General features: G+C 38.7%; 1 protein-coding gene across 5 annotated transcripts in view; it reads right to left on the reverse strand.

Moving 5' to 3' along the window:
- The window catches only part of SLC17A2 (solute carrier family 17 member 2), a 26,628-nt gene extending 24,727 nt beyond the window's left edge, over positions 1–1,901 (reverse strand). For 3 of the 5 annotated variants that reach the window (XR_002773142.1, XR_002773141.1, XM_023512568.1), the window contains exons 1-2: positions 1,700–1,900; positions 1,445–1,511 (exon numbers count right to left, since the gene is read on the reverse strand). The gene's annotated coding sequence lies outside the window, so the exon portion shown is untranslated. Of the gene's footprint in view, positions 1–1,444; positions 1,512–1,699 lie in introns of all 5 variants that reach the window. The other 2 variants (XM_023512567.1, XM_012804581.2) reach the window with 2 other exon arrangements.
- Positions 1,902–19,682: the final 17,781 nt, after the last annotated feature.

Below are 19,682 nucleotides of genomic sequence, written 5' to 3' on the forward strand. Positions count from 1 at the left end.
AAAAAAAAAAAAAAAAAAGAAAGAAAATTAAGTTAAAAATGAATTGAAATTAAGTGAAAGGAAAATCTTATATTAAAAAATAATGCATGACACAGGATAGGTTATATCTGAGATAAAATCAATAATATAAGCATTATGGTTTATGCATAAGCTAAAACATAGTTTTTCCCTATTCATTTTAGTCTGGAACTCATTATTTTGTTATAATAGTCTTTCCATTACTCTTGGGTTTCCCCTAATATCCAGCCTGTCTTGCGTCATTTCTGTTAGCCAAGTCTCCTACAGTTTACTCAGAGTAAATGTTAAATGTAGTTCAAAGAGCATGAACCTACAGTTGAGAGGGTATCTAGGGACTAGATATTCTGCCAATCCCAATCTAAATAAGATTCAGAACAAGTTTCATAAACTTCCGGGGCCTTAATTGTTTCATGAGAAAAATATGGGGGTAATATTACTTCACAGGGCTATTTGGAATGAAAACAAAGATACAAGACGTGCCTTGTAAATTGTAAAGTCTCATACATTGTATAATGTTATTTATAATAACGGCAGTAATAAACAGCCATAGTATTGGCAGTCTATTAGTAAGTACAAGCTTACAGCAAATAAAATATATTTCTATAAAAGTGCTTTGGATTGATTGTTAAATTGTTTTTAAACTTTTCTTTTTGAGAGAGGATTCTTTTGGCCTGGAATCCACAAGATATATGGAGATGGGATGCATCTTCATACAGACGTCAGAGAACAGAGTAAGCAGCAATTCCCTCTGTGTTAGTAAAACTGAGGCCCCTCTCATCACCTGCCTACCTTTTTGAGAAACTTGTAGTTCTGAGATAAAACTGGTTGTTCCAGTATATCATTTCTATCCTGCTGCCAATTAATTTATGTACTTAGTTATGAAAAAAGAAAAAGTGTATTAAGGACCAATGGTGGGCAATTCTAGAAGACAGTGTTAAGCAAAAACTAGGGTGCAGTTGGAGCACAGCCTGCAGGGGGTCCACGACTCTTCAGATGTTCAGGAATTCCCGCACCATTCCTCCCCAACGAGCAACTCAGGCCAGTATGTGCTCCATTGTGCTCTGAATTGGGATTTTCTCTGGATAGGTTGATAGATTGTATCATCACTGAGTCTTTTTCCCTCTGCTATTCCATCATAGAATTCACAGCTGCTAACGAAAATCTCGCTGGGTCCCTTTTCTTAGCTATGCAATAACAGCAACATGTCAGGTAATCTGTACAAGCCCACACAATTTCTTGCCTTCAATCTTACTTGCAACTTCAGTCATCTTCTCCTTTTCCTGAGAAGCAATTCCAAATACTGAAAGAAGTCTGAAAAGGCTCGGTAGTCACAATCCCAAAACCAAACCTGGTCAATTCTGATCCAATATTTTACTCCACAGTCAATGCCAGTCCAATCCATTAAAGCATCATGATTAATACTCACATGGTCCTTGGAGAAGTGACAATCATCCACAGTGTCCATTGGCACCAGTAGCCTCTCAAGTCTTGATCTAGGGTTTTGATTGAATCAGTTACCTTTTTTAGAAAGTTTGTTTTGGAACTAAACATTCCCAGATGGAGATCTTTAGGCTTCTGTCAGTGTTTTTTCTTTGATTTCCCTTAAAACTGCTCCCTCCCTTTAATGGACCTCTGACAGATTAGTAATTACCACCTATTCAAAAAGAAGAACAGCACTTACCTTCACCATTAAACCAGTATTTTAAGCCCTAGACCATAATCCTGACTTGAAGAAAGAGGGAGTTTCCATCCCTTCTTTCCTTTTAAATAATTCTGCCAGGTTTCACAGGGATAAATAGAGAGCCACGTGGCAGTCAGACAGCACAAGTTTGATCCTATATTCTCAGAGCAGGAAGCCTGGGTTTGGCTTTGTGGATTAATTTTTAACTTCGTTTTCAAGTTCTCACTGATAGAATGAGTATCTCAAAAGATGTCACTGGGTTTTCTACTTTGATCTGTGCATACAACCACTTAGTCAACAAGCCTTTTTCCTGAAAGCAAGCCTACGGTAATGGTGTGGAAGAAAGGGCAGAGCTCTTAAGATTGGAAATTGGGTCAACCTCTCATTCACATCCCAAGTATTTCCTGTGACCTTCAACAAGTTACTTAACCTCTTTGAATTGGTTTCTGCATTAGTAAAGCAAGGGTAGTAATTCTCATGGGGTTATTGGACAAATGAAATATATATACTATCTGGTATTAGGTCCTCAATAAATGCTAACGAGTTCCATTGTCAGCTAGATTTTCCTTAATCATATGGTACCCATAGTCTAATAAATGTGAATTGTGGCTACTCTAACAACTTCCTATGAAGCTATCCTATATCCTTCTTATCTGTTTCTTAACTGTGTCCTTCCTAATCTAGTTTCTGCTTGGCTCTTGACGCTTGGATTTATGATTCTTAATTTGGGGACAGTGGTTGCTACTGGATCTTCCTATGTTGACTCCTACCCCTTATAAAACAAGGTGGTCGTCTGCCCTGTTGGCTTTATCAGCTTCAAACTTCCTTAGTTAAGTCCCCCCATCCTAGTAAGTCTTACCATACTTCCCAAAAGAGCCTACTGGAGTAGGCTTAGCTGATTTAACACCTTAGCTTGGCTACTTGGTCCCTGTGGTAGTTTTCCACTGTTGCTGTAATAAATTACCACAGCCTTAGTGTCTTAAAACAACACATATTTATCCTTATAGTACTAGAGGTCAGAAGTTCAAAAAAGGTTTCATTGGGCCAAAATCAAGCTGTTGGCAGGGCTATGTTCCCTCCAGAGTCTCCAGGGGAAATCCATTTCTTTACCTTATCCAGCTTGTAGGGGACATCTGAATTCCTTGACTCTTAGCAACCTTCGTGTGTCTGTAAAGTTGGCAGTACAACATATTCAAATATTTTTCTTTCACTCCAACTCGTCTGCTTCCTTTTTACAAGGGCCCTTGTAATTACATTAGGCCCATGTACCAAATCCAAGATGATCTGCCCATCTCAAAATCCTTAACTAATCACAAATGTAAAGTGTCCTTTTTCATATAAAGTAATATATTTAGGCTCAGCGCCTGTGGCTTAAATGGCGAAGGCACCAGCCACATACACCTAAGGTGGCAGGTTCAAATCCAGCCTGGGCCCACCAAACAACAATGACAGCTGCAACCAAAAAATAGCTGGGCACTGTGGTGGGCGCCTGTGGTGGTCCCAGCTACTTGGGAGGCAGAGGCAGGAGACTCACTTGAGCCCAGGAGTTGGAGGTTGCTGTGAGCTGTGATGCCATGGCACTCTACCCAGGGGGACAGCTTGAGACTCTGGCAAAAAAAAAAAAAAGGTAATAATTTATAGTTTCCAGAAATTAAGATGTGCATATCCATGAGGGGCAACATTCAGCCTACCATAGTTCACTTTGTGGGGATAAAAGGGTAGCAGGGAGAATTCCTTTAATTAAAAATTCTGGTTATTGATTTTTTATAAATGCATCATGTGCCTGAACAGTCAATGAAAGCAGACAAAAGAGGCAAAGCACAATGGCTCATACTCTGGCAGGCTGAGACAGGAGGATTGCCTGAGCTCACAGGTTCAAGATCAGCCTGAGCCAGAGTGTGACCATCTGTAAAAAATAGCGGGGTCTTGTGGGTGGGTACCTATAGGCCCAGCTACTTGGGAGGCTTAGGCAAAAGAATGACTTAAGCCCAAGAGTTTGAGGTTGTTGTGAGCTATGATGCCATGGAACTCTACCAGGCAAAGTGAGAAGCTGTCTCTAATAGAAAAAAAGGAAAGAAAGTAGTCAAAAAGAAGAAAAATGATAACTTATTTTTTGCTTAATTCACCCAGAAGAAGATGTGACATTTTCTAAATCCATGCCGAGGTAGAGCCTGGTACTAGTTCTGGTAGAAAAGTAGCTGAAAGAGGATCCCCCAAATAGAAGTAAATATAATAAGGATATACTGCTCAAATGCCACAAATAAGATTCAGAGTACATTCTTCTGTTACTGTTCTCGGAGCTAACTGGTCGATGATGCAGAGAAAAGCACCCCGATGAGATGATTAATTTGAAAAAGGAGGCTGAGGCTTGCTCCAGCCTCCTGCAAGTACTCATCTTTATTGATTTTTTTATATACCCCAAAATATCAGATAAAAGTTTAAAATATCAATACAGTTAAGACAGCAAAGTAAGATCATGGAAACTGCCATAAAGATTCCAATACAATACAATTACTGCTGAGTACATATACAATTGCTACAAAGTAAGAATATTTTACTTGGGATTAAATCACAAAAGTGTCAGGTTGTCTGTTTGGTGAGCCCATTTCCTTAACCTAAGACAAGTAATTAGTATGTTAATGAGGAGAAAGAAGCAAAGTATAGTAGCCCAATGCTTTGACAGGTGTTTTAGCCCAGCTTCGATCCAGTGTGGTCCTCTGGCAAATTCCTTTCTAAGAACATTTCTCCTTTTCAGCGGGCCCAGGCATATTCTCAGAGTAAGGGAATTTCCATCTTAGTTCTATGTTCCACGGGGAGCACATGAGACCAAACTGCCATGTCTGAGCGTGGGGGTGTTATGCCCAAAATTCTCTCAAGTGGCCCCAACAAACAGTCCGAGACACACTCCGATGTAAAAAGCAAGAGGTGAGTTTTATTCAGGCCCGGACTCGGACTCTCCTGGCATGCAAGCCGAGGACGAGCCCCGAACCTAGGGTGGAGAGGGTTTTTATGGGGTACAGAAAGCAAGAAGGGTAGGGTCTGATATGGGTACACTCTTGATTGGTGGTTGATGATTTCATTAGTAAAGGAGGATTTGCATTGGTGGTTGATGATTTCATTAGTAAAGGAGGATTTGGATTGGTACAGGTGAGGGGTGGGGGATTTCTTAACTGGGGCTAGAGGTGGTGTAGCCTAATTAGGAAGGAGAATACCTGAATTTCAAGGAAGTAGAAACCTATTGCCTATTATGGGAGCTGTTCAAGGAAACTGATACTTATTGCCTATTATGGCAGCTGTCTGCCTTAGGTGACTCAATTCAACGGCTTAATGGCTGTGCAACCAGGGGTGGGGGAAGCAGCAGGGAGTGGCCCTGCGGTTTAACAGAGCTTATGTAGTAGACAACAAAATAGCGCTGGTCTGGCCCTTACAGGGGGCTGTACCCCCTCATTCTTCAAGCTGAATACTTTGTCTAAATAGTATATTACTATAGTTGAATTTTGCAATTTCTTTGCACAGACCTTGTTTATTTTGAGAATTACAATATCCACAGTTCTCGGCAAAGTATCTGGCCAAGAATGCGCTACACTATAAAATGTGCTATTGTCTAAATGTTTGTACTCCCCCCCCAATTATATGTTGAAATCCTAACTCACAAGGTAGATAGTATTAGAAGGTGGAGTTTGGATGAACAAGTTAGGTCATGAGGGAAGAATCTTCATCAATGAGATTGGTTTCTTTCTGAAAGAAACATAAAGAATTTCCTTCAACTCTTCTGCTAGGTGAAGACACAGCAAAACAGATGACCATCTGTGAACCAGCAACTAGGTCCCCCTTCCTACCAAGACACTGAATTTGCCTATGCCTTGATCTTGGACTTTTCACCTCCAGAACTGTAACAAATACATTTTTATGGCTCGGCGCCTGTGGCTCAAGTGGCTAAGGCTCCAGCCACATACACCTAAGATGGCGGGTTCAAATCTAGCCCGGCCGGCCAAACAACAATGACAGCTGCAACCAAAAAAAAAAAAAATAGCTGGGCATTGTGGTGGTTGCCTGTGTTCCCAGCTACTTTGGAGGCTGAGGCAGGAGACTCACTTGAGCCCAGGAGTTTAAGGTTGCTGTGAGCTGTGATGCCACGGTACTCTACCCAGGGGGATAGCTTGAGGCTCTGTCTCAAAAAAAATAAATACATTTTTATTGCTTATAAGCCACCCAGTTTATGATATTTTGTTAGAGTAGCCTGAAAAGGGTAAGACAATATGTGTTTAATAAATATGAGTTTACTAAATGAATGAATTCTTGAGTTACATTCACCACCAAGAATCAAGATTTCTATAGGTGGCCCAAAAGCCTCACTCCCAATCTTGATTTTCACATAACAAATAGTTGTTAAATCAACTATGTAAGCTATGCATTTAATGAACTTAACATAAAGAAGTTAAATAGTTGTCGTTTGTGCTGATACTATTAACAAAAAAAGGAAAGAAGAAAGAAATTATATCTGCAACATTTATGAACATTAAAAATAATGTAGCAACATGTCCAGAGAGGCTTGAAAACTTAGGTCCCTAGGGCTTGACATTAACAGCTGTTCCCAAACAGAGCCGTTCAATCCCGTACTTTTTTTTTGACAATTTGCCATGTTCCAGACATGGTATTAGCTGCTGAGAATATTGATTTGTTTAAGATCTGGCCCATGATTTTACGGAGTTCAGAGTCCACTGAGTGAACTACACACAGAGACAACTAGGATGAAGGGTCATAAGCGGGAACACAGGCTACAAGAAAAAAACAAATAAAGACCCCCTGCCAACAGAAGAGTATCAAGGGAAGGCTTTCCAGAGAAAGCAGGGCAGTGGCTGGACTTCATGGGTGGTATGAATAAGTCAGTAATGTAGGGGAAGGACCTTCCAGAATGATCAAAGCCACAAGAGGCTTGATGTGGGGAATCAGAATTGTTCAACACAACTGGGGATTAAAGTACAGAGGCATGAAGGAATTCTGATGGACTGACTGGAAAAGTGAGAAATATTTCTTTAAAAAATCAATAACTTTTCCCAGTAGTAGAAACAACTAGCCAGGAAAAGAAAAAGAAAAAAGTTTTTAATGTTTCCTAGCAACAAAAACTAAATAATTGTTAGGAATCATTTAAACAAGAAAAATGTGACTCAAAGGAAGATAATACCATTTTATTAAAGGACATAAAACAGTGCCAGTAGCTCAACCTTCCTAATATTGTGGCCCTTTAATACAGTTCCTGTTGGTCACAACCCACAGGTTGAGAACCACTGACATAAAACAAGATCTGGCTAAATGGGGCTATATACTATTAATATATTTTTGAATGGGAGAAGCCATTAATATGATAAAAATATCGATCCTTCCTAAATTAATAAACATATTCAGTGAATACCCAATTAGAAGAAGGAAAATGGGAAGACAAATTGAAAATAGCCTAAATTTCTATTACTAGGAGACTGAATATATTGTGACAGATCCTTATCCCAGAAAAGTAACTGACAGTTAAAAAAGGATGATATGGATCTATACCATTTGACTTGAATGCTTTTGTATAATGTAATATACTTCTAAATGAGTAAAATGGAAACAAAGTACATATAAAAGGATTCCACTTTTTCTAAATATTTACTGAGAAAAGTCTAAGTATGTACCTATTTCTTTGTATAAGATTGAGACAGTCTAGCTATTAACTTGGGTTATCAGGTTTGTGTAACTAGTGATGTGGTAAAGAATTTATAAGATTAAACAGAAAAGTGACCACAAAAGATTTATAGACTATAAATGTAAAATTATGTGGTATATATATGTTAATATACCTAGGCACACATGTTTGTCTATACATGCATGTATGAATGCATATATATACATACATGTACATAAATACCTACACATGTATCCATGAATATATATTGAGAGACAGAGAGATATCTGAAAATCTAAGGTAATTAAGTCTGGGCATAGGATTTTTAGATGAATCTTTCTATCTTAGGTTTTTCTATATTGTTTAAAGTTTTATACAAAAGAGCATTTATTTAGTATGTAGTTAAAAAAAAACCTATTTTGATTTTAGGAAAATTCAAACATCTAGATTATAAATTTCAGTTTAGGGAATAGTGGGAAATCTGGGGAAGAAGTCAGCAGGACCAGGTCACAAGGGCCTTTTATGTAACAGTCAGGAGCATGAACTTTATCTTGTGTAGTTGTACTTTCTCAACACAAATGTGTGTGGATATAAATAAAAATGCACAGCAGTGTGCTGAGGTCAAAGGAAAGATGCAAAACATTTTTCTGAAGTGCTAATTTCACTCAATAATTTGGAAAACATTTTTAAATTTTAAGTAAATTTGACTGAATTTGACCAATTTAGTACAATGAAAAATTTGTATTTGTCAAAGGAAATGTATTTTAAAAGGAAAAAATGCTTGAAAAAGGATGTCTGAAATACAAGCAAGAATATATATATACTGCATATACTTAAAAAGAATCGATGTATATGCCAGTCTTTCTTGTGTTGCATACCCAGATCCACACTGTAGTTAAAGATAGAAAAAATGAAAGTGGATTATAAAAGTGAAAAAAATGTAGAAAACAATGAAAAGTGATTAGAAATCATTAAAATGTTGTAAGCAAGGGTGGAACATGATCAGTTTTATTTTCAGACCGTTTAGTTCGCTGGTCATGTCTGATGGATAGAAGTGAGGACACCCTATATTGAAAATAAGTACTACTAAGAATTCCAGGCTCGGCGCCTGTGGCTCATGCGGCTAAGGCGCCAGCCACATACACCTAAGGTGGCGGGTTCGAATCCCCAGCCCGGACCCGCCAAACAACAATGACGGCTGCAACCAAAAAAATAGCCGGGCGTTGTGGCGGGTGCCTGTGGTCCCAGCCTCTTGGGAGGCGGAGGCAAGAGACTCGCTTGAGCCCAGGAATTGGAGGTTGCTGTGAGCTGTAATGCCACAGCACTCTACCCAGGAGGACAACTTGAGGTGCTGTCTAAAAAAAAAAAAAAAAAAAGAATTCCAATGTGGGAGTCCTAGAACTAAATCAGACTTTTGTTTCCAAGTAGGAGGCAAACGCAGATAAGCAGGGATGAGGACAAAGCAAGGGTTGAATCACAGAAGCTGCACATCATAAGTTACTGTATTTCCTTAAGTGAACATCATAGAACTTATTTGTAATCTGGCCACAAACTGCCACTAAGATAGAAAGAAGTTGACAAATTGAAATAGTTCTAGATCAGTGGTTCTCAACCTTCCTAATGCCGCAACCCCTTTAATACGTTTCTGTGGGTCAAGTCCCACAGATTGAAAACCAGGCTCCAGATCAAGATCTCCAAGTCCTCAAGAAATCACCAAGAACTGCTTCAAGTTCACAAAGAAGATATTCCAAGGGGTATTCTCTAAGTAGTTAAACTCTAATTATTTCTATAAGGTTTGGGCCACAAGATCTTTAAATGGGACCTCTATCTCTGTTATATGGTCTGTACCACGTTAGAAGAGCCCTGCTTTCACCTAGTCACCCGAGGCGAAAAGCAGGCTGAACAATGAACTTCTTATTGCTTTTCCCCTAGTCTCACTGATCACAGCTCTCAAGACCTTAGGCCCCAAAGGGCAAGAACAGGCCAAGAAAGACCAACCCAAGATGAAGTGCGCGCACACACACACACACACACACACACAAAAGAGTAGCTCTTTGGCTAGAATTTTAAGATAAAGAGAGACACTTAAAAACTACCATGTAGAAATAACAAAAGGAGTAACTTTTCACCTCAACAATAGATGGAGCAATCAAGGAATATTTGGATAATAAAGTGGAATACCTTGGAAGAGAGGCATAAATCATTTGTATTTGTCCTGTCAGAACTTGCCATCTACTCACCATTTAAGAAATTAAGGTTGGGCAGTGCTGGTAGCTCAGTAGGTAGGGTGCTGGCCACATACACTGAGGTTGGTGGTGTTGGAACCTTGACCAGGCCAGCTAAAACAAATGACAACTGCAACAACAACAACAACAACAAAAATAGCCCAGTGTTGTGGTGGGTGCCTTAAAGCAAGAAATTTGCTTAAGCCCAAGAGTTTGAGGTTGCTGTGAGCTGTGACGCCACAGCACTCTACCCAGGGTGACAGCTTGAGAGTCTGTCCCACAAAAAAAAATGAAATTAATGTCTTTGGTTTGAAAACATTTCTCAACTATTATCTTTTCAAATATTTCTTACTCTACTTTTCTGTACCTGTTAGAAGCATAAAGAGCTTTTGGTCTACTATCTCTGACTCTTAACTTCATTTTCATATATATATATATATATATGTATTTCTTCCCCTCTCTATTCTGCATTCTGAGTAAGTTTATCAAAATTCTCTTTCACTGCCCTAAGACAGCACTTCTTAAATCTAATGTTCACAGAAATCACTTAGGGGAAATTATTGAAGTATAAAATATTTCAGGGTCTCAGTGTCTGGGGTGGACCTGAGGTTCTGTGTTTCTATCCAGTTCCCAGGTGGTAATGATCCTGGTTCTGTTTTGTCATTGCTACTTTGTGTAGAAATGTTACTTCTCTTTTCTTCTACTCTATTCCATTTTATTTATTTATTTATTTGTTTATTTATTTAGAGACAGACTCTCACTATGTTGCCCTTGGTAGAGTGCTGTAGCATCACAGTTCACAGCAACCTCAAACTCTTGGGCTTAAGTGATTCTCTTGTCTCAGCCTCCTGAGTAGCTGGGAGTACAGGCACCCACCACAATGTCCAGCCATTTTGTTGTTGTTGTCATTACTGTTTAGCAGGTCCAGGTTGGATTTCAACCCACCAGCTCCAGTGCATGTGGCCGGCGCCCTAACCACTGAGGTATGGGGGCTGAGCATTCCATTGTATTTATTATGTAATTTATTCCAGTAATAATATTTAGTCTAGAGTTCATTTCAGTAATAAAATTTCTTCCTTCAATGTCCATATTTCTTCCTAGTATTTCAAAATTTTTAAATATTTAACATTTCTTGTATTTCTTTTCATGCAAGAAGTTTCATAATTTTTTCATTTTTTTAGTGGAATTCACTTGTTACTTCCTTGATATATATATTTTTTAATATTGTATTTATCTTTTCTTTTCTTTTCTTTTTTTTTTCAATTTATTCTTGGGGATTCATTGAGGGGACAAGAAACCAGGTTTCACTGATTGTATTTGTTAGGTAAAGTCCCTCTTACAATCGTGTCTTGCCCCCAAAAGGTGTGGCACACACCAAGACCCCATCCCCCTATATGAGAGGATCATATAGTCTTTGTTTTTGCTTCTGTTAATACAGTGGATAACGTTTATGGACTTGTGTATGTTAAACCAGCCTTATATCCCTGGGATGAAATCTACTTGATCATGATGTATGATTTTTTTGATGATAAGCTGCAATCTATTGGCTAGGATTTTGTTGAGAATTTTTGAATCTATATTCATTAGTGAAATTGGTCTGAAATTCTCCTTTTTAATTGGATCTTTTCCTGGTTTTGGTATCAGGGTGATGTTTGCTTCATAGAACGTGTTGGGGGAAGATTCCTTCCTCCTCAATTTTTTGGAATAATTTCTGGAGCACGGGAATAAGCTCTTCCTTGAAGGTTTGATAGAATTCTGATGTGAAGCTATCTGGACCAGAGCATTTTTTTTTTGGAAGATTTTTTATTGTTTCTTTAATCTCACTGCTTGAAATTGGCTTGTTCAGGAACTCTATTTCTTCCTGGCTAAGTCTAGGGAGAGGATGTGATTCCAAATATTGATCCATTTTCTTCACATTGTCAAATTTCAGAGCATAGTTTCTGGTAGTATTCAGAGATGATCTCTTGTATTGCTGTGGCATCAGTTGTTATTTCCTCCTTATCATTTCTGATTGAGGTTACTAGAGATTTTACTTCTTTATTTTTAGTTAGTCTGGCCAAAAGTTTATCTATTTTATTTCTTTTTTCTTTTTTTTTTTATAATTTTTTTTTTGCATTTTTTGGCTGGGGCTGGGTTTGAACCCGCCACCTCCAGCATATGGGGCCGGCGCCCTACTCCTTTGAGCCATAGGCACTGCCCCTATTTTATTTATTATTTCAAAAAACCAACTCCTGTTTCATTAATTTTCTGAATGATTCATTTGTTTTCAATTTCATTGATCTCTGATTTAATTTTGGATATTTCTTTTCTTCTGCTGGGTTTAGGCTTAGATTATTCTTTTTCCAATTCCATAAGATGGTTTGTGAGTTTGTTGATGCGCTCTCTTTCTGTTTTTCGAATGTAGGCATCTAAAGTGATAAATTTTCCTCTCAAAACTGCTTTTGTAGTATCCTATAGGTTTTGGTAGCTTGTGTCTTTATTGTTGTTATGCTCAAGGAAGTTAATGATTTCCTCTTTTATTTCTTCCTGCACCCAACTGTCATTCAATAGAAGGTTGTTTAATTTCCATGCCTTTGTGTGGTGTTGAATGTTTTTGTTGGAGTTGAGTTCCACCTTTAGTGCCTTGTGGTCTGAGAAAATACAGGGTAAAATTTCGATTCTTTTGATTCTGTTTAGGTTTGTTTTGTGTCCAAAGATATGATCAATTTTAGAAAATGTTCCATGGGGCAATGAGAAGAATGTATATTCTTTATCTTTCAGATGGAGTGTTCTATGTGTCTATCAAGCACAGTTGCTCTAGGGTCTCATTTAAGTCCCTTATATCTTTGTTTAATTTCTGTTTAGAGCAGGGGTCCTCAAACTTCTTAAACAGGGGGCCCGTTCACTGTCCCTCAGACTGTTGGAGGTCTGGACTGTGGGCCCTGGGATGAGTTGGCTGCTAAGCAGGACAGGCAGCAGCAGCAAAAACACCGGCAGGTCCAATAAATGTCCTAGGCAGGCTGCATGTGGCCTGTGGGCCGTAGTTTGAGGACACCTGGTTTAGAGAGGATCTGTCCAGCTCTGTAAAAGGAGTATTAAAGTCCCCTGTTGTTATGGTATTATAGGATATCATATTGCTCAAACTGAGTAATGTCTGTTTCAAGAATCTGGGAGCATTTAAATTGGGTGCATAAATATTTAGAATTGAAACGTCTTCTTGTTGTATTTTTCCCTTGACCAATATAAAGTGACCATCTTTGTCTTTTCTGACTTTAGTTGCCTTAAATCCACATGTATCTAAAAGTAAGACTGCAACTCCTCTTTTCTTCTGAATTCCATTTGCCTGAAAAATTGCCTTCCAACCCTTAACTCAGAGTTTTAATTTGTCTTTTGAAGCTAGATGTGTTTCCTGCAGATAGCAAATGGATGGCTTGTGTTTTTTAATCTAGTCAGTCAATCTATGCCTCTTCAGTGGGGAATTCAAGCCAGTAACATTTATTGAGATAATTGATAAGTGTGGTAGTGTTCTATTCATCTTATTTTATGAGAGTCCATTGCTTAGTTTTATCTTTTGCATCATTGTGGAAGTTAGGTTTTGTCCTTTAATTTCTGAATTCCCCATTCTTCTTCCCCTTCTGGGATACCTATAACTCCTATGTTTGAATGCTTCATAAAGTCCCATAATTCTGTCAGTGAACATTCTGCTTTCTCTCTCTTCTTTTCTGCCTCTTTTAACTATCTGAGTTATCTCAAAAGCTTTGTCCTCTACCTCTGAGATTCTTTCTTCTGCATGGTCTAATCTGCTGTTGATACTTTCTATTGCATCTTTAAGTTCCTTAATCAACTGTCTCAGTTCCTTCAACTCTGCTACATCCTTTCTATATTCTTCATTTCATTCATCTCTTATTTGATTCTGTTTTTGGATTTCCTTTTGGTTACTTTCCACTTTATCAGCAGTTTCCTTCTTTATTTCCCATCATTTCTTTCATTGTTTTCATCATCTGTATTCTAAATTCCCTTTCTGTCATTTCTAACATTTCTTTATAGGCGGAATCCTCTGCAGTAGCTACCTCACAGTGCCTTGGGGGGTTGCTCTGGACTGGTTTTTCATGTTGCCAGGATTTTTCTGCTGGTTCTTCCTCATGAGTGATTTATCTGCTTCCTGGCCATAATTTTCCTTTCACTTCCTCTTGGTCTTTAAGTTACTGTGCCTCTGGACTAGGGTTTCGATGAGTCCAGTTCTCCACTGCTTTTGTTCTCCTCATGGGGTCCAGAAGTCCCTTGCTGACTCCCTGTGTCTCCAAAGGGATGTTTCCTGATACATGCTGGTGTCTTGAGGGCACCACAGCCCAAGCAATTGGGAGGAGGAGGAGGAACATGTGCTGGATAACTACATCCTGTCATAATAATCCTGTTGAAAGTCATAGTCCAAGTCAAAAGAGGAGCCATACATCTTCATTGCAGATCATTTCACACCTGCTTTTCTTGGATTCACTTTTGACTCTGCAGCCAGATTAATATCTAAAACTTGGCCAGTAATCATTCTGCCATCCTCTCCTGCTATAGCAGCCTGGGCATTTCTCTCATTAACATACTGAACAAAGGTTAAAGCCCTACTGAACAGAGTAACCCACAATTTTGCCATATTTCAAGAAAATTGCTTCCACATCAGACTTCTTCACCACAAGAGTGTTGAGATTCCAAATGAATACATGGGAGTTCATGGGGCAAGGGTCTGTCTTGTTGGTAACATTGCTAGCCATTGCGTTTGATGATAAGGTTCTTCACAAAGTGAAAAATGTAGCTGAAGATCAAAAAAATCTCACAGGAGGGGGTAGGGAGAAGAGATTTGATTCTGAGTTTCCTACTCCCGGGTTCTACATGGAGAAGCTGAGTACTGCTTCAGGTTGACAACACGGCTGCAACTCTTCTGTCTTGGTCTCTTCACAAAAATCTGTTTTACCAACTATTAGGGGGTAAATGCAATGCTAAGTTTAACAGTTTAACACAATAACAAGTTAAAAGAAAACTATAGGTCAGTTAAATTTGAATTATAATAACAATTTTGATTACATCCTATTTTCTAATTTGGTACCTTCGTTTGGGTTTTTATAACCAGAATGGCTATTATAGTTCTTCAACCAAATTTATATGAAATAATACTGCCCAATTTAAATATTTATATCTTAAATTCTATATAGTACTTAATGTACAGAAAACAAATTTGAAGCATGAAATTTAAAAATAAAATTGTTGGCTCGGCGCCTGTGGCTCAAGCGGCTAAGGCACCAGCCACATACACCTAAGGTGGCAGGTTCGAATCCCCAGCCTGGGTCACCAAACAACAATGATGGCTGCAACCAAAAAATGGCCAGGCGTTGTGGCGGGCGCCTGTGGTCCCAGCTACTTGGGAGGCTGAGGCAGGAGACTCGCTTGAGCCCAGGAATTGGAGGATGCTGTGAGCGTGATGCCATGGCACTCTACCCAGGGGGGATAGCTTGAGGCTCCGTCTCAAAAAAATTAAAATAAAATAAAATAAAATAAAATGTGTTTTCTCCCCCACAAAATAAAAAAAATAAATAAAAATCAAGCCTGGCCTACCATGACATTCTAGCTCTCCTGTCCTATGTTACCATTCTAGTCATTGAAAATATAATTTCTGATCTATAGGCAGCTAGAAATCTCAGTCAGAAGACTGAGACTGTTGCCAGTGTTGGCCCATCTTAGCCTTCTTCAGGATTACATCTTGCTTATCTCATAGCCCTGTACATCACTGACCACAAATTCATCTACAGTCTTTTTCACAATGTGATGGAAAGACTAATATGGCCTTCATCATCCCTGTCTCCCAGCATTCATGCTGGGGTTCATATATCCTTGAGTATGGATAGGACGTATGATTTTTCTGTAACCAGCAGAATATGTCAAAAGTGATAGGATGCCATTCCTAGGATATTATATTACCTAATCTTCCATCTTCCTAACAGACATATTCTCCCTTTGCCTCCTTGCTGGCTTTGAGGAAGCAAATGGTTGGTACTGAGGAACCCCCACATGCTAAGGAACTGTGCACAGGCTCGTTTAGAAGCCAAAGCAGCCCCCACCAAGAAACTTACACAGATGCAAAGAACTAAGGGAGGTTGGAAGTGAATATTTCCACAACAAAGTCTCTAATGGGAATTCAGACCCAATGCCTGGATTGCAGCCACGTGAGACACTGAAACAAAAAACTCTGTTAAATTACAGCAGAACTTCTGATTGACCTAGGGGTATCCAACCTTTTGGCATCTCTGTGCCACACTGGAAAAAGAGCTGTCTTGGCTATTATAGTGCTAATATACACAAGTGCTAATGAAAGCTGATAAGCAAAAAAAAAAAAAAAAAAAAAAAAGTCTCTGCATAATTTTCATGATATCTCCCACAACAGATAAGCAAAAACTTCCTCACACAATTCACATAGGGCTTGTGGATAGTAGAAACTAATATTAGCCATGGACTTCAAACAGTAAGCCTATCTCTGGTCCCATGTTCTTAGAAAGAGTACTTTTTGTCTCTTTGTCCTCTTTATTCTGCAGGGGTCAAATTCCCAGACACAACTACCAGCTCCCAGTTCTGTGCCCAGCAGGCCTATGGCCCCAGACTTGTGCAAAGCTTTGTGTTTCTCCTCACTTTCTAGCTTACAGAGACGTTTACATTGTTTTTAATATTTTTGCTAACTTATTTCCCCCTTCTATTTATATTTTACCTATTTTGGCTTTATGTTTGGAATAAAGAAGAATGAGTTTTGATTCATCTTGGCCAAAAGGCTTTAATAAAAACAAGAACTAGTTTTAGCAATTCTATTTTCTCTTTACAAAAGTAATAAATACCTTACTAATCTTACTTAAAACTACCTTAGGAGTTGTCATTCTTGGTAAGATGGATAAGCATCAGGCACTGCAGTCTGAAAAGGAGTGGACAGCGGACAACCTTGATTCCTGGCATGCACAGTTTATAGCAGGGTCCAGGCTTCTATTAAGTTCTAGGGTCCATGGTGGAATGGGGTGAGGGGGTCCTAACAGGCCATGAACTGGTATCACTTCCATGGCTGTGGGGTTGGGGACCACAGTCCTAGGACATAAGAATTTTAGAAACTGTCCAAGTGATTCTAATATTCAGCCAGGCTTAGAAGCATTGAAAACGTTTGCATGGAAACTTGATTCCAAACAGCTGAGCTGAGCAGTGGCTAGAAGAAGGAAAAGGGATGACTGAGACCACGGACTCTTTTTCTAGAGAAAGCTGCTGCCTTCTTCTTAATGTAGAGAGAAGTCCTGGAGTCTCTTATTCTAAAGCAGATGCAGGACAGATTCTCTACAGAATGTTGAGTGAAGCAGATTAGGAGCGCAGGCTCTGGGCCACACCTTCCTGGAGTCACCTAGTAAAGTACCCCCATACTATTCAGTAAACAGCAGCAGCAAATATGTGTGTATGTGTTTAAAACTTTCTACATCAAACATAGAAAATAGTGATTCAACTTTTGGCATGTATAAAATTTTGTGTTTCAGTATTGCTTTATTTTAAATTACATCTTGGAAAAAAATGCCTTGTTTTGAACGGAATAAAAGTGCCTCCCTACTGAATCCTAGACCTTTCTCTGAAGCCGGAATAGAAGCATTGTAACTAATGGCTAAAGGGGTGGTCTGAAAATTCTCCCCTCACCTGCAGAAAGAGAAAAAGAACAAAACTAAGTAAACAAAACTAACAACAACAAAAAAAGAAACCAAACCATCCCAACACAAAACACTTGGGGTAAAGAAAGATACATTCTGAACTGGGAGAGTGATAGATCTGGTATTCAATGGGATGTAGGAGTGTGGAGAAAGAGAGAAACCTTATAGGAAGGAACCAAGCAACTCGTCTTCTTCCTTGGGATCCTTCCATCTCATAACCTGGACTCTGTTAATGTAGGACAAGGTACTGTGGGACTTGTAGTTTTTGAAAGACTTTCTATTTTGGAATAATTTTAAGGCTGGTTGCAATGGCTCATTTCTGTAATCCAAGCACTCTGAGAGGCCAAGGTGGAGGATCCCTTGAACTCAGAAGTTTGAGACCAGCTTGAACAAGAGTTAGACCTCCTCTCTACCAAAAATAGAAAAATTAGCCAGGCATTGTGGTGAGTGTCTAGTCACAGCTACTCAGGAGGTTGAAGCAGGGGGATCACTTGAACCCAAGAGTTTAAGGTTGCTGTGAACTAGGCTGACACCATGACACTCTAATCTGGACAACAGAGTTAGACTCTGTCTTTAAAAAAAAAAAAAAGAAAGAAAGAAAAAAAAATTTCAAATGTACAGAAGAAAATTTCAAAATTTCTTCTTCAATCACAAGAAAAGTTATAGTAAACATGAACTTTATGGACACCCTGAGATACACACACACACATACACACATATACTTGATGAAGTATTTGAGAGTAACTTGGAGATACCATCCTCCTTTATTCCAAAATACCCTTAAATTCAAATTTCATCAGCTGTCATAGTGATGTCTCTCATGACACTTCCCCCCCCTTAATCCAGGATCACAAATTCCATTTAATTGTTATGCCTCTTTAATGTCTTCTAATCTGGAACAATTCTTCAGCTTCTTTATTTTTCATGACAATGAATTTTTAAAGAGTATAGTTAGTTGCTTTGTAGATTAATCGGGCTTTAAAATTTCATAGCAGGTTGAAGATCTGTGGGAGGCACAGAGGAGGGTCTGGTCCAAAGGCTGATGGCCTTACCATACAGCACTGCTCCATCACGTGTAGGTCTGGGAATGTGGCAGCATATCTATGGCCCTGAGGGTGTGTGAAGGATGTTGAGGAGTGCCTAGGGTGCTGGACTTAGAGAAAAGGAGATTGGTGTGAGACTGACCCCAAAATGAGTTTGGCTATAGAGTTAGGGAAGGATTTTAGGCAATCTCTGGGTGGTATTGGATTCCGCTCTCCAGGTAAATTATCTTTGGGAGCTGGATTTGGGCTGTCTGAGCCCCTTCAAGGGGAGGGCGTTTGGCGATGAAAGACTCTCCTAGAAGAACCTAGCTTAGGATGAGCAAACCAGGCAGGTTCATTCTCCATCTTCCCCTAGCATTCTGGCTCAATGGCAGTTTTAGATCTTTCCCAACTCTCTAATTACTCCATAAAAGAAATGTACAAGGGAGACAATAGGAAGGAGATGGAAGTTTTGTTAGATGTTTCACTGTTTCCTTTTCAGATTTATTTGAAACTAACCCTTAGTCTATGTTCTATGTTCTCCAAACTCATAGTCTTAGAACATCACTGTATTTACATAATATGGAATATTTTTTACACTCTTGACCCTTACACATAAAATATTGGTGGAATTCCTAGCCCTCCTCCTTTTCCTGGTGAATTTTTGCTTCTTCTTCAGAAAGTGGCTTAGCAGTTATCACTTCTGCAAAAATATCCAGATATTTTCTTCCAGGAGTCTCATGTTGCTTTGTTCTTCTCTTAGCCTCAACACTTTTTCTTACCTTGTTATAGTACTTAGAATATAATGTTTTGTTTTGTCTTTAAAACATGTCTTAGCTTTCTGTTAACTTACATAGAAAATAATTTTTTTTCTGAATGATGTAAGGGTTCAGTTTAGTATCTGCCATAAAGAAGATGATCAATAAATTCTCATTATGTAAATAAATGCAGATGACTTAAAGATGACTGTTTGGATAAAATTAACATTATTGAAAACTATAGATAAGAACTAGATTAAATTTATATATTTTTAACATTGGTCAAAGTAGTCATTCCTTAAAGACAAAACCATATGGACATAGCCATCAAAAATACAAGAGTGCCATCTATTGGTAAACATGTTAGCAGACAGAGAAGGCACTGTGAAGCCATGTAAAATGTACTTTGAGTAATGCACCCCTTATATAGGTTATGCAAAATGTGAAAGATAGAAACAAAATTGAGAGATGTGGTTATGGCATTTTCCAGGAAAATTGGAAAATATTTTTTTCCTAATAATCCACGCAAAATACGGTATCTTTAAATGCAGAAGACAGGTAACAAAAAACATTATAGTTAGAATAAATTATTAAAAGCTTTCTCCATTTGGGCTCCTTCCTACCCTAC

The sequence above is a fragment of the Otolemur garnettii genome, unplaced genomic scaffold (genome assembly GCF_000181295.1).
Source record: "Otolemur garnettii isolate 467f Iridium unplaced genomic scaffold, OtoGar3 scaffold00029, whole genome shotgun sequence".
In the NCBI taxonomy this organism is placed as follows: domain Eukaryota; kingdom Metazoa; phylum Chordata; class Mammalia; order Primates; family Galagidae; genus Otolemur; species Otolemur garnettii.